The sequence below is a fragment of the Meles meles genome, chromosome 21, assembly GCF_922984935.1.
Source record: "Meles meles chromosome 21, mMelMel3.1 paternal haplotype, whole genome shotgun sequence".
NCBI classification, from domain to species: domain Eukaryota; kingdom Metazoa; phylum Chordata; class Mammalia; order Carnivora; family Mustelidae; genus Meles; species Meles meles.
This window is the reverse complement of record NC_060086.1, coordinates 5,193,182-5,207,309: the sequence shown is the minus strand read 5'-3', so window position 1 is coordinate 5,207,309 and position 14,128 is coordinate 5,193,182.

Here is a 14,128-nt window from a genome sequence, read left to right as displayed (position 1 = left end):
GGTGACAAAAAGCAAATAAGGTGTCAGGACCCCCATAACGATGGCTGGGACTAAGACCACAGTTCCATTCTCAATCAGATCTAATATGGAAGATGGCTGACGTGATCTGGGGAATCATTCTGAGAGCCGTGGATGGATAAAGCTTCATAGGCTCCCAGCCCCCTACCCACCCAATTATACTAGATACACCAACAAAGATGGCAAGACCGCTCCTGTGACTGAGACCCGCTTCCCGACATGCAACACATCCCGGTCTGAACTAGGCCAAGAACAGGGCAGAGCTGTGGGCTTAGGTTCTGGGCCCCAGGAACTTCCTCCGAGGCCCAGCCTGGGCAGGCAAGAGTAGGTAGGTGTGGAACGAAGGTAGAGCCTTCATTCTATAAAACCCTAGGACACTGTTGCTATTGGATTCCATCCATACCCAAGGCAAGAAAAGGAGATTATTGGAAGATGACAGGAAAGAAGACTAAAAGGCAAGAGCATTTCACGGGAGTGTATTTGAGAGTCAGACCTTGAAAATCCAGAGCTGGTTGTTTCCCTGGCTTGGCCAAATCATGAAACCTGAACACCACCAGGGCTCAATTGTTTGGTGAACTGGGGTCTCCAATCTCCATTTTCACATTTAAGGAGCATCCCATCTCTAGGAGACACAAAGCAAGTCCCAAAATAAGATCTGACTTCAAATCAGACTTGATGTGACCACAATCTTACAAATTTCTCATTTTTATTATGAAAAATTTCAAACACACTAAAACAGAGGCAACAGCTCATCGAAGCCCCATGTTGCCTCAGCAACCAACAGATTTCTGCCAATCTTGTCTCATCCACTCTGCTGTATTTTTACTGCAAATTTTTAAGCATTTTTTCCCTTGATGCCCTCAAATGCATCCCAAGGAAGACAACCCAGTTGAGACACCTTAACTCGTGTTTGACATAGCCATCGTTTTTTTATCGTTGAAAGGGTGAGGAATTTGTGGACAAAAGAATCTGCTCATTGAATTTCAAGATAGTGCGATTTTGAGTCACGCACCTGCGAAGAAGAGAAGGACCACCATCAGCGCACCAAGTAGACTTGAACAAGTCTTTCTTTCAATCTGGCAGTGCAGGTTCCCTGGGATGTGTTGAATCAAGCCGTATTCCCCAAAGTACTCGGGTCTTTTATATTAGTTTCACTAGGGTAGTTCTGGTTCATAGTTGTAGCAGAGCTTGGTAAATGAGAGGCCACCTGAGAAGCAATTAAACTAAACCAGAAAATCTTTCCTGTTCATTTCATCTTGTCCTTAAATAGTTTACACGTCAATTGAACTGGGAAAAGCTCATGGTGGTTTATGGTGATTACTCCAGTAGGGGTCAGTGCCTAACGAGTTGGGTACTTATCTGTGACCCCGACAAGACGATTGTAAATGAACAGATAAGAGGACCACTGGGACTCGTTCTCCGAGCTGCCCATGGAATGAAGATAACAGAAGCTGATGGAATTAGGGAGACTGAAAAGCAGAGCTTGTGATGTGAAGTTTGAAACAGGGAGGGTTTTTTACTTAGAAAAAGAAGGTGCTTGATTTACTCTTGACAAATTACAAAATGCCTACTCAGTGCCCTCTTTCTCTGGGTACCACGCTTCCTTGTCTAACTGCACAGTATCTCGTAAACTTGGGTTCCCACCAAGCGATTCCATGGACGTGGGTATCTTTACTTATTACAGAAGACAGGTGTCAGTTTCATGGCACAGACAATGAAGCAGGTACCATCACAGCCACAGACTGAAAATGGGAAAACAAAGCAAAATCTTCGTGGGGTGCCTGAGGGGCTCAGTTGCTTAGGCGTCCGACTCTTGGTTTCAGCTCAGGTCTTGATCTTGGGCAATGAACCTGAACCCCGTACCTGGCTTCACGCTCAGTGTAGAATCTGCTTGAGATTCTCTTTTTCCCTCTCCCTCTGTCCCTCCACCCCGGCTCACTCACACACTCTCTCCCCCTAAATAAATAAATCTTAAAAAAAAAATCTTAGTAAATAATAAAATTGTATCAACACACTGTATGGCATAATCAAAATTCTCAATAATCGGCAAAGTCAACAAGCAATCTCCTTTTTTCCTCCATTTACTAGCTGTATTATCCAGGTGTGTGTGTGTGTGTGTGTGTGTGTGTGTCTGTGTGTCTGTGTGTGTCTGTTTATTTTTTATTTTTGTCCCCATGAGATGTTGTGTAACAATCAACCAAACCTAACTGGTTTGCAGCAACTAATATCTCTTTCAAGTTCACAGTTAAAATTTGGTTGTGGCTCGGCGGATCTTTGTTGGGCTCAGCTGGGCTACATTACCTCCAGGTTTTTTCCCCATATTTTCATCCCAAGACCTAAGCATAAGGAGCAACAGCTTCCTGAGGCTTATTTTTCTCATTACAGAGGGCAGATGCTCAATGGGGCTGGTGGGAATTTGTTGACTTCTTCAACCGTAAGCTAGTTATCAGAGTAAGTTGCATGGTCAAGTCCAAAGACAGGTGGGGATATATGCTCTACAGATTCTAGTAGAAGCTACCGCAAAGTCCTAGGAAAGGGGCATGGAGATAGAAATTCTCTTCTGAGAATGAGGTGTTGGGAACACGAGCTCAAACTCTCACAACCACATAAAACAGACAATTTCTGCCAAACTTGGCAGAAATGTGTGTTGGTGTCTCAACACAACTTAGCCGATCTGCTGACTTGTGGCCATTTTGTCAAGACAGAGGGCTCCCCAGTTCTTGGCAGCCTTATTCCTCGGTCCCTTTGACAATGGCGCCCATGATTCTATTTACACACCATCAGCATGGAACGAGGATGGGATTCTCCTCTCCAACAGAACCTCGATTAGTGGGCTCACAAAGAGGACTAAGTCCGGGAGCAAGCACACCAGACAAGAAAACGCAGCACGGCTTGGGCTAAAGTACATGATTGGGTTGGGGACTCCCAGCTCACAAGTAAGTGGTTTAATAGAAAGGTGTTATTTTATTAATTTATTTACTTAGGTTTTATTTATTTGTCCAAGAGGGAGAGAGAGATCGAGCATGAGTAGGGGGGAGGGGCGGAGGGAGAGGGAGAAGCAGACTCTCCACTGAGCAGGGAGTCTGATGTGGGGCTCGATCCCAGGACCCTAGGATCATGACCTGAGCTGAAGGCAGATGCTTGACCAAGCCACCTAGGGGTCCCAGAAGGGTGTTATTTTAGTTAAAAAGTTTGAGAATGGAAGGTCTGGACTCCGGGGGCAGTTCATTTTCAAGATTAATATTTGCTTCTCCCTGGGTGGCTCGAGGGAAGTCGGCAAGTTCTCCAGGCTTGACATCAGGGGCAGAGCCATTCTGTCTCCTGTGTCGAGACTGGTGCCCCATCAGAGAAAAGACCCGAGGCAGGCAGGCCGTGGGGAGGGGCTGGAGAAACACTGTCTGTGCCCTTCTGCTCACCCCGGGGTCTCACATCGTCTGGACAGGGCTCACACAGCAGCTGCCTTCAGCACCAACACTTCAGGACCAAGTGTCACTGGCGGGGAGTGTGGGAAACAGATGTGTGGGATGAAGGTTGGTGGCAACTGACCCTCAGCCTTGGTGCCAGGGAGACGACACGGCATGGTGAAGGCTGAGACCTTGTGGAGGGCACAGGCCCATCTCGAAGAGGAGCCTTTCATTAATGAACTCCAGCTAACCGCCAGGTACGAATGTGGGGCTTATGTTGCTAAATATTAGAATTTTCCAGAAGCCAGAAATCTAAAAAAAATCTCCTAATTCTTTTTAATGTTGACAAGGATGATAAATTCCAAAGAAAGGAAGAAAGAGAAAAAGAAAGAGAGAAAGAGAGACAGAGGAAAGGAGGAAGGAAGGAAGGGAGGGGAGAAAGAAAGAAAGAAGAAAGGGAGAAGGAGGGAGGAAGGAAGGAAGAAAGAAAGGGGGAAGGAGGGAGGAAGGAAAGGAAGGAAGGAAGCAAGGAAGGAAAGAAAGGGGTAAATGGGGAGGGAGGGAGGGAGGAAGGAAGGCAGGGAGGAAGGAGAGAGAGGAAGGTAATCACTTGGCAGATGCCCCCAGTGAGAAGTCAAACAAAAGCTCTTCACAAGCCAAGGATGGCCAGGATGGCCGATCTGTGCCCTCAATGTATGAGATGACACCCGCGAGGCTGGAAATAGGGGGACACTGGGGAAGGACAGATACAGCGACTCCAGGCTTCTCCTGAGTCAGACCATCACCCCATATCCTCATTATTTTACAAGAAGAGACATGAATCTCCTCAATGGCAAACCCATATTCAACCATAGATACACAAATGCATTTTTAAAGCCAAGCATCCATGACTAAGTAACCACTCCCCGCTTGAATTACCCATGCTACTCCTCCCAGGAACGTGGACAACAGATTTTAAAACCGGCATTGAATTTGGGACCCACTAGTGACACAAAAAGAATGAGCCCATGTTCGTGGAGTGCTGACTGTGGGTCCGCACCGTACCGGGCAACGTGTGGGCTATAGGTGAAGGGCAGGCTCTCCAGGCCCCGTGGGGACAGCGGTATAGAGAACTCTGACTACGGGGACAGCTAGCCTTGGCTTCACTCGTGTCGTCCCATCCCAGGCTGTGCGCTCAAACAGGGACCTGATCTCCTCACCCGGCCTTTCTTTACGGAAAGCTGAGTACTTCTCAGACGTGCAGAACGGATCCGTGATGGATAGTCCTGGGTTTACACCTGGTGTAGCACCTGGGAGGACTTTCTAACATTTCTGTGCCGCAGTTTCTCATCTGTATAAAGGAATGATGATAGTTTCTGGCTTAGAAAATTGATATGAGAGGGGTTCAGTGGGTGGCTCAGTGGGTTAAGCCTCTGCCTTAGGCTCAGGTCATGATCCCAGAGTCCTGGGATCGAGCCCCGCATCAGGCTCCCTGTTCAACGGGGAACCTGCTTCTCCCTCTCCCTCTGCTCCACCCCCACACTCATGCTCGCTCGCTCTCTCTCTCAAAAAAAGAAAATCTTAAAAAAAAAAATTGGCATGAGAAATAAATGGGATAATGTGTACACAGGGCTCAGAATGTAGCTCAACACCTAGTACTACTCCATATATATTAAAATAGTAACATTTTTTGATACTTATTACTATTATTATGTGGACTCGTTCCAGAGGGAAAACAGTATCAACACTGCAATGGTCTTTCATGTCCCAAAAAGATGTTTTTCAGCAACGGAATGCTCTTTTTAATCACAGGACCTCGCTGGCCCTTTGGCTCACACCTTTTCCTGCCGGTGGAAGCAGTAATTAAGTGGTTTGGTTTACAAGAGAGAGGATGAGACCTCTTCCTTCTGGCTTTGTTGCTGTGCAGATGGAGGTGGTCACTGTATAGACCGTGAGTTGGGGCCGGCTGCAGGGGCCAGAAGGCAGGTGCGTGTCACCTTCTCTCACACCCATAGGATGAGACCCGTGGAAGGTGATCTCTGTGTCTGTTCATATAAGCACACATGCGCGCAGACACACACGCACACGCACACACAATCAAGCTAAGGTAGGAATAGTGGGGAGGAAGGCAGCCTGGCCTCCGCCTGTTCCAATGACCTTCAGGCCCTGTTCTCCCCTGGAGTTGCATGGGAGTGGGATCCCTGGGTGCTCAGCGCCATGCAGACCCCTGGGAAGACGAGGAGGAGCTGGTGTGGGAAGAAGGGCCGTCAAGGACAGGAGAAGAAAATGAGCTGCGTGATCGTGCGACAGCCTTGCTGCGTTCTTGGGAAGGCTTGCAAACTACAAACGGGAAGAGCAGGAGGGCTGGGTTCTTGATGTCATCAGCCCCATGTCTTGGAGGAAAAGGCTCAACTTCAAGGGGTCCTCAGTTTCCCCATTTACAACAGAAACACTTAATTGTCCGAAAGGTCCTTGGAGAGCCCAGAAAGAGAGGCAGTGCCTAAAAGCAAGTGATTCTGGGGCGCCTGGGTGGCTCAGTGGGTTACGCCTCTGCCTTCGGCTCAGGTCATGATCCCAAGGTCCTGGGATCGAGCCCCGCATCAGGCTTTCTGCTCAGCAGGGAACCTGCTTCCTCCTCTCTCTCTGGCTGCCTCTCTGCCTATCTGTGATCTCTGTCTGTCAAATAAATAAAAAAAAATAAAATAAAAGCAAGTGATTCTCATCATCCTGTGGGCTCTTGGCTCCTGGCGTCCAGGCGGCTTGCGTGGTCGACGTCGTGGATGTCTGGGATGGATGTCGCCGGGCAGAGCCGTTCAGGAGAAGGAGCAGGGAGGCCACGTGGGCTGCTGGGGCCCAGAGCAGAACGGCAGTTTTCGGGCCGTGGTTTCACGGAGAGCCCCTCCTGCGCCTGCTCAGAAGGAAAAGCTGGCAAGAAGCTTTGTTTAATAGGAACAGAGTCCCCAGAACAGTGAGGGGAGGGAAGGAGCGGGCCTCGGTGCAGCTCTGTTTGGGGACGGGTTTCCGTGGAGGAGCAGGGATGCTATCTGCTGCCTCCCTCCCATCAGCTGGGTGCAGAGAGCTCCCCACGGCGCACGGCCTGTCTTGGAGCGTCATGAGAACAGCTGTGCCCCACCACCCTCCTTAGGCATCCGCTCAGCTCCCCCCACACCCCCCAGGATCTGTGTAAGCTGCCTCTCCAGGTGACCGCTCAGGGGTCCTGAGGGGTGGGCAGCGGGGGGTGGGGGGTTGGGGGGCTGCTGAGTTGCTAAAGGCTGGGAGGGTTTACCTCCAAAAGGCATCTGGGTCAGTGGACATAAAACGAACACAAAGAAAGGGGGGGGTCATTCCAAACACAGGCACACACGTGCTCACCCATTCTGGGACACGTGGCTAGGCGAACAGGAACGCGTGTATACACACAGACTGTGAACACATCGTGTCCGGGGTTGCGGAGGTTATGGAGAAGAAAGGGAGAGAGGGATTACAGAGCTGTTTCATTCTTTGCAAGGCAGAGTGCAATTCAGCCCAAAACATTTTAGGAACAGAAAAATGTGGTAAAATTCAACAGACATTTTCAAAATGGTGCCCCCTACCAGGGCATTTTGCACACAGTTGAAACTATTTTTCTAGAGGTGGGAAGGGACAGAGGGAGAGAGAGAGAGAACTTTAAGCAGGCTCCACACCCAGCACGGAGCCCAGCACGGGGCTCGATCCCACGACCCTGAGATCATGACCTCAGCCTCAACTGAGAGTCGGACACTAAACAGACGGAGCCACCCAGGGGCCCTGAAACTCTATTTACTGTATGGACTGATGGGGGCGAGAAAGCAAGAAACAGAGAGGGGGGCGAAGTCTGGTTGATTTCTAAGCAGAGAAGATTCTAGGTGATGTGAGGACGGTCAGGACAGTCAAACGGCTCTTCTTTTATCCTGACTAACCACACAGGTGAGTCCCATCTATAGAAATATTTGAGAGGGTCAAGGACTCTGGGTCTGAGATGGCTTGGATGCAGTATTTTCTCTTACATCCTGCTCTATTCTAGAATGTTCTCTTTCTTCTTGGGGGGATACAGGTGGGCGTAGCAGAGTTAGAACCTTTCTTCTTGGCCTTTGCTTCAAGAAGTGACCGGGTAACCAGCTCCTTGTGCGGCGGTCACGGCAGAGGGAGGAAGCCGGACTTTGGAAGCTAAAGGACCCACAGAAGGGGCCCACCCAGAGGGACTAGGACTCTGGGAGTAGAGCCTAGATATCCGTCCCAGCGTTTGGGGCTGTTTTCATGCTTTTGTTATTTTTCTTTGTTTCTCTTTTGCTTTTTCCTTGCTGTTTTGTGAGGTTCTTTTTAGTATCTTGGGCCGTCTTGGCTGTGCTAAAGGAAACCAGAGAATGTTATTGCTGTCCACCCCGCCCCCCCCCCCGACACACACACGTACCCACATATGGATGGATTAGAACAACTGCAGCTCGCTCAAGGGGGACGTCTGGGGGGAGCAGTGGGGACCCGTACCGACCCCTTCCACCTGCAGGGAGGACAGACTTCAGGAAACAGAGCGATTCGGACAGCGGTGGCCTCCTTCCTTGAGAGTTTCTTTTGCAGCAGACAGAGCCTTGAGGATTCTGGCTTTCTTTTAAATAAGGGGGGGGGGCAGTATTCAAAGGAGCAGTCCCAGAAATTAAAAGGACATCAGCAAGGAGCTTCAAGAAAATGCAAGGCTTGGAAAATAAAATCGACCGCAAAGAGTCAGTGCCGCCTGCGACCCCGCCTATGAGCACCAAGGCAGAGACTCAAGCACAAACCAGAAGACACGCTCCTTGAAAGAGCCATAAAGATGAGGTAATGCTCGGGGCGGGGGGACCTCTACAGCATGTGCTCTTTTGACCAGTGTCACCAGGGAATAACAGGCACAGGAAACACCGGACAATTATTTTCCAGGAGATGAAGAGTCAGGTCTCTGCCAGCGTTGTCCTGGTCCCCGAGGGGCACCTGTTTCCACGGCAACCACCACTTGGGGAGAACCCTGCCCTCAAGTTAACTCTCCCAGGAAGATTGTGAGTCGTGGCTCTCGACTCCGGGCGGCCAGAAGGAGGACAGAACAGGAGCCACAAACCTCGCAGGGGCGAGGGAGGTTAAAAAAATTGGGTCTGTGTTTAGCGCATCAAGGTCACTGGTCGGCACCAACGTGAGACTCCAGTCGGTGACTCCCTGCTGAGTTCCCATGGGTCCTGTCCCCCTGTGAACCTGGGTCCTCCTCCTGGCAGTCTGACGGTGATGGCAATCAGGACAGGGACAATGACAAGGACGACAGAGAAACTGACAGCGATTGTACCAGGAACGGACGCTAACTGCTAAGTCTTCATGTGCGTTTTCTTCTCTTGCCTCACAAACACCCTGTGAAGTACAGGCTGTCCTTGTCCTCCTTTACTGATGGGGGAATAGCAGCCCAGAGAGTTTAAATGACCGGTCCAGAGTCACACAGCCAGGAAGAAGGAACTGAGAGCTGAATCTAGCTCTGGGTAACACCAAAGTCACTTTTTTTTTCTTTCCCCAGGAGAGGGATGCTTCAGATCTCATATTCTGCAACAGACAACCTTAACTCAATGCCGGCTCAGCCCTCCCCAGCCCGGGCAAATCGCTGAATCCCTCTGTGCCCAAACGTCATCGTCTCGAAAGCAGGAATAGTCTCAGCTCCCTCCTAGGACTTTCTGGGAGAAGGCAAAGAGTTCATGCATGGAAAGCACTACATTGCAAAATTTCAGCTGCTTCTAACTGACCTGGGGATCTTGCTAAAATGCTCTTTCATTGGCTAGGTCTGGGGTGAGACCTGAGGGTCTGTGTTTCTGGGGAGCTCCAAGGTGCGGCCAGCTGCAGACCACGCGTCCCAGGTGGCAAAGTTGTAAAGCACTTAGAACAGGTCATGATCATCAATAACAAAGTGTTGGCTGTTACTATTACCATTTTAGCCTCCCCCAGCCACATCCCTGTGCCAAGCCACGTGCCTTGTCCTGAGGGTTGTATCCCGGCAGCCCCCTGAGCCCTTGGGAACTGTCAGCAAACGTACAAACAGAAGAGCCACACGTTTGGGGTAACCCAACTGCCTTCCCCTTCCGTTGTCTGCATGAATTAATTAGCCTCACACACGAAGGCTTCCCTTCGTCTGGAACCTTCTACTGGAACCGTCATGGAAATGCTTTTGCCCCACGAAAGAAAACCAGGGAACACGTCTACTTTCTGCTCCTTCTGACCCAAGCACGGGGGCCAAGGGGAAACAGGGTGAGTGTGTCCACAAGCCAGCTTGAGAGGATGGTGGGACGTAATGCACAGGTGTCCCTTTAGATAAATGGGGGCTGCTGCTGGCAGGTGACCTTAACTGGGTGGGTAGCCACTTCCCCGTCGAATCCAACACAGCATTGTTGGGCAGACGCAGGGCTGTGAAGGCCTGGCCATCTGGGCCCAATCACAGGCAGCTCTGAAGGCTCTGCTTACTCCCGAGCTCCCTGGACTGTTGGTCAAGGCTGCCCTTGAGATATCAGCATCACTGCTGGCCTCGCCTCTGGACACTGTATTGGTTTCCAATGACCGTTGTAACCCAAGACCACAAACTTCGTGGCTTCAAACAAACACAAAGTCATTGTCTTGTAGATCTGGAGGTCACAAACGTCCCCGGGCTAAAGCGAAGGCGTGTGGAAGAACCCTTCTCTGGTTCTTCGGGCTTCTTAAGATGGGCTTCTTCCTTGACTCGTGACCTCTTCCTCCATGTTCAAAGCCAACATTGTCACAAGCATCTTCGAACCTCCCTTGAAGACTTCTCCTTTTACTGCTACATTTCCTCCCTTCTTTTCTGACCCCCGACCTCTGACCTTTGCTACTCTATGAACCCTTTCGATGGTATTGGATTCACGCTGATAATCCAGGCTGACCTCCCCATCTCAGGATCCTTAATGCATTCCCAGCTGCAAAGTCCCTTTTACCATGTAAGGTAATATAGTCGCAGGTTCCAGGGACATAAGATGGACATTTGTGGGGCTACCCTTCTGTTGCCCGCAGGTGCCCCTCAACAAATATGGCACACGAATGACTCCGTCTCAGAAACTGCTCTCCAAAGGAGGACTGTTGCGACTCTACTATCTAGAAACACTGCTCCCACAGGCCTGTGTTGTTTCGAGACTGGGTTGTTCTCACTGGCAAGGAATGAAGAAGGGGGACAGCCATGGGGAGTCCCTAAAGCATGGGATGATCCAGTAACACCTCGTACCTGAGTTGGCTTTAGAGAATCTGAGCATCAGAGCCCCAGACTGGGGTCAAGCCACGTGGGGGTTCACACTTGGTGACATGAGGAAGCCCGGTCAAAGTTCTGGCTTCAAGGCTTGGGTGAGCTTCCCCGACTCGCAACACTCGAAGCATATTGTCACGCATCGTTGCTGGGAGAAGAGACTGTCATCCATGATTCCACCAGGCGGTGACCACCGGAAGCTCCATGTGTGGAACTTGCTGACACTCTGGCCTACGGGGTCTCTTCCCTGGGCTGATTTTAGTCTTTATCCTTTTGCCATAATAAATTGTAGCATCGTATCTTGTGGCTGCCAGTGACGGCGAGTCCTAGCAAATTGCCAAACCTGAAGGTAGACTTGGGGACCTTGAACTTGCCTTCAATGTCTCAAGCACTGGTGGCCTCGGGGACCCCAGAACTCAGCTAGCCCCATGCACTGTAGTCAGAACTCTTCCCCACCGAAATCCTACGCCTTCTTGATTTTGCCCATTCAGGTTGTCCTATCAGCTTTTCTCTGTACCCACCTTCAAAGCAGGGACAAAGATTTTTTTTTCTGTCCAGCGGCCACAAAGCACCAATTCAAGGCAACACGGAGTCTTCCTGGGACCTGGGAGGGCAGAGAAATGTCTTGACTCAACAGCTTACACGCAAATACAGGAAATGTCAGAGAGAGTGGAGTTCAACCTGTTTTGATTGTGCCCCTCTCATAAACTGGACCAGAAACAGAGAGATAAGGACGCCTCCCAGAAAGGCAGGGCGGCTGTGAAAGACGGATCACAATATCGTACCAAGTGACCTACGTCTGGTCACCGCTGATTACAAACAGAGAGCAGAGTTGGTGTCCGCCTTGCTTTGTTCCACCTGCCAGCAGGCGCAGGAAAAAACCTCCTATCGGCGACGTTGACCGTACAGTCAGCAAAACTTCATTTCTCCTTTACTTTTTGTCCTTGTATTTCTATATATCTTTATTTTCAAGAAATTCAGTATTTCTTTTTATCGTTCTATCTGGACCTCAGCTGTCCAGAATGAGATCAGTCAGAACTTACCTCGACCCCTTCTCTCTGAAAACCGTAATTCCTTGCTTACTTTGTTAGTGAACTAACTTATTTTTAACAATGTGATAAGCACCTATGAGCCCAGAGCCCAGTTCCAAACGGAAGTCTACAGTCATCACGACTTACATTGTGTGTTTAAGCCTTATTTCAAAACATCTAAAATAATTTGTACATTTTTTAAAAGATTTTATTTATTTATTTGACAGAGAGAGATCACAGGTAGAGGGGGAAGCAGGCTCCCCGCTGAGCAGAGAGCCCGACGCAGGGCTCAATCCCAGGACCCTGGGATCATGACCTGAGCCGAAGGCAGAGGCTTTAACCCACTGAGCCACCCAGGTGCCCCTTGTACAGTTTTTTTTTTTAAGATTTTGTTTACCCACTTGGTGCAGAGAGAGAGCACAGGCAGGGGGAACAGCAGAGGGAGAGAGAGAAGCAGGCCCTCTGCCAAGCAGGGAGCCCAATATGGGGCTCAATCCCAGGACCCTGGGATCATGACCTGAGCCAAAGGCAGACGCCCAACTGACTGAGCCACCCAGGTGCCCCCATTCTTTTTTTTTTTTTTATGAGACTAAAACTGATAAGCTGTTACTTAGAACACTTTCCAAAAGGCCAACATTAAGAGGAAAATATTACCTGGAATGCATTCCCTCATCCCTACCCACTCATCAACAGCATTTAATATTCTATTCTGACGTATTTACATTGAAATATTGTTCTACACTGTAAGTGAGCATGTCTGGAAAATTTCACATCGTGATTTTTTTTTTCCATCTGCCGTTGTGTATAAAAACACTTCACTTAAATATTTCACTTAACATTATGTATTAAAGACTGCATTGTTTTGGACACTGGGCATTGTAAGCCTTATTTGGACGGTGCCCTAGTGATTTGGTAACCGATTTATTGTTAGACATGTAAGCTGTGGGGTTTTTATGGGGGAGGGTTATGATATATAATGCTATCAAACAATATTTTATGTGTAAATATTAATTCACTTTTTTGTTTCATGTTCTGTATCGAGTTCTAATCAAAGATTGGGCGTCTGGGTCAAGGCATATTCATATTTTAACATGGTTGAGGCATATTGTTGAGTTGTTTCCTAGAAAGAGAGTACCTATTCCTAGTGATCTTGGCAAGAAGAGCCCCCGCCCTGGTCCCACACTTTCCCGGTCCCCCTTTTGGCCTTCCTTAAGCCACGGTATTTCCCATAACCTAAGGGTTCTAAGGGCTGAGGGGATAACCCACGGGGAATCCATGACCCTTGACTCCCTAGATCATGGCCCAAGCGCACGGAGTCCTGGCAATGCCTGCCTCAGTTTCCCAGGCCCGCCTCCAGGGCCACGGAGTCTCCTCCCTGGGGCCATTTTCTCAAAAGCAGACCTGAGCTGCAGGGTCCATATCTGATCTGCTGGTGGGAAGTGGAGGGGCACCTGAAAAGATCCCAAACGTACCATCAGCGGGTCCGCATATGTGTGCACAAAGCCCCTTACAGTGGAGATAGAACAGGGACGGGAAAAGGAGGAAGGCCAGGTGCCAGGACCCTACAGCTCACTCTCCCTCTACCGAGTTCTTGAAAGAAGTCTTGGAAATCCAGGAATGGTAGGTTCACCCAACTCACTAGGAAGGTGTATTTGTCAAGGTAAGAAGACTGAAAATATTTCCCGGTGTATTAGCCTCTTTGTGACTCTTACATACGAGACGCATGACACATGGGCCTCTGATCGGACCCTTGTCCTGGGCCCTGAGCTTGTTCCTGGGGGGCCTGGTACCCGCATCTACTCTTACCAGCTCACCTGAACGTGAACAGGCATTCACCAACTTCTGAGTTACAGCAACCCCGTTGTTAAATGGATGCAAAACAGTATCTCATGCTTGTTTCAATCTGCATTTTAAACATTTGGTCATTCGTATTTTAAAAATTTATTTTTTGGCGCGTGGTGGGGGGAGGGGGCGCCTGGGTGGCTCTGTCGGTTAACTGGGTTAACTGTCTGCCTTCAGCTCAGGTCATGACCCCGGGGTCATGGGGTCGAGTCCCACGTCCGGCTCCCTCTGCCCCTCCCCCTCTGTGTACATGGGCCTGTGCTCTGCGTGACTCCCGCTCTCTCACGTGCGCTCTCTCTCGAATAAATAAAACCTTTACATTTTTAAAATTTCAACCATAATTAAATGTATATGTTATATGAGTTTCAGGTACACAGTATAATAATATGATGACTTTTTAACAATTCAACGATTCTATGCATTACTCAGGGGGCCGTTATAAAAGGCCATGACTCAATTCTGTAGACTACATCAATTCCCATCACCTCTCCTCTAGCAACCCCCAGTTTGTTCTCTATATTTGAATCTGATTTGTTTGTTTTTGTTTCTGTATTTGTTTTTGGTCTCTTTTTTCCCCTCTGTTCATT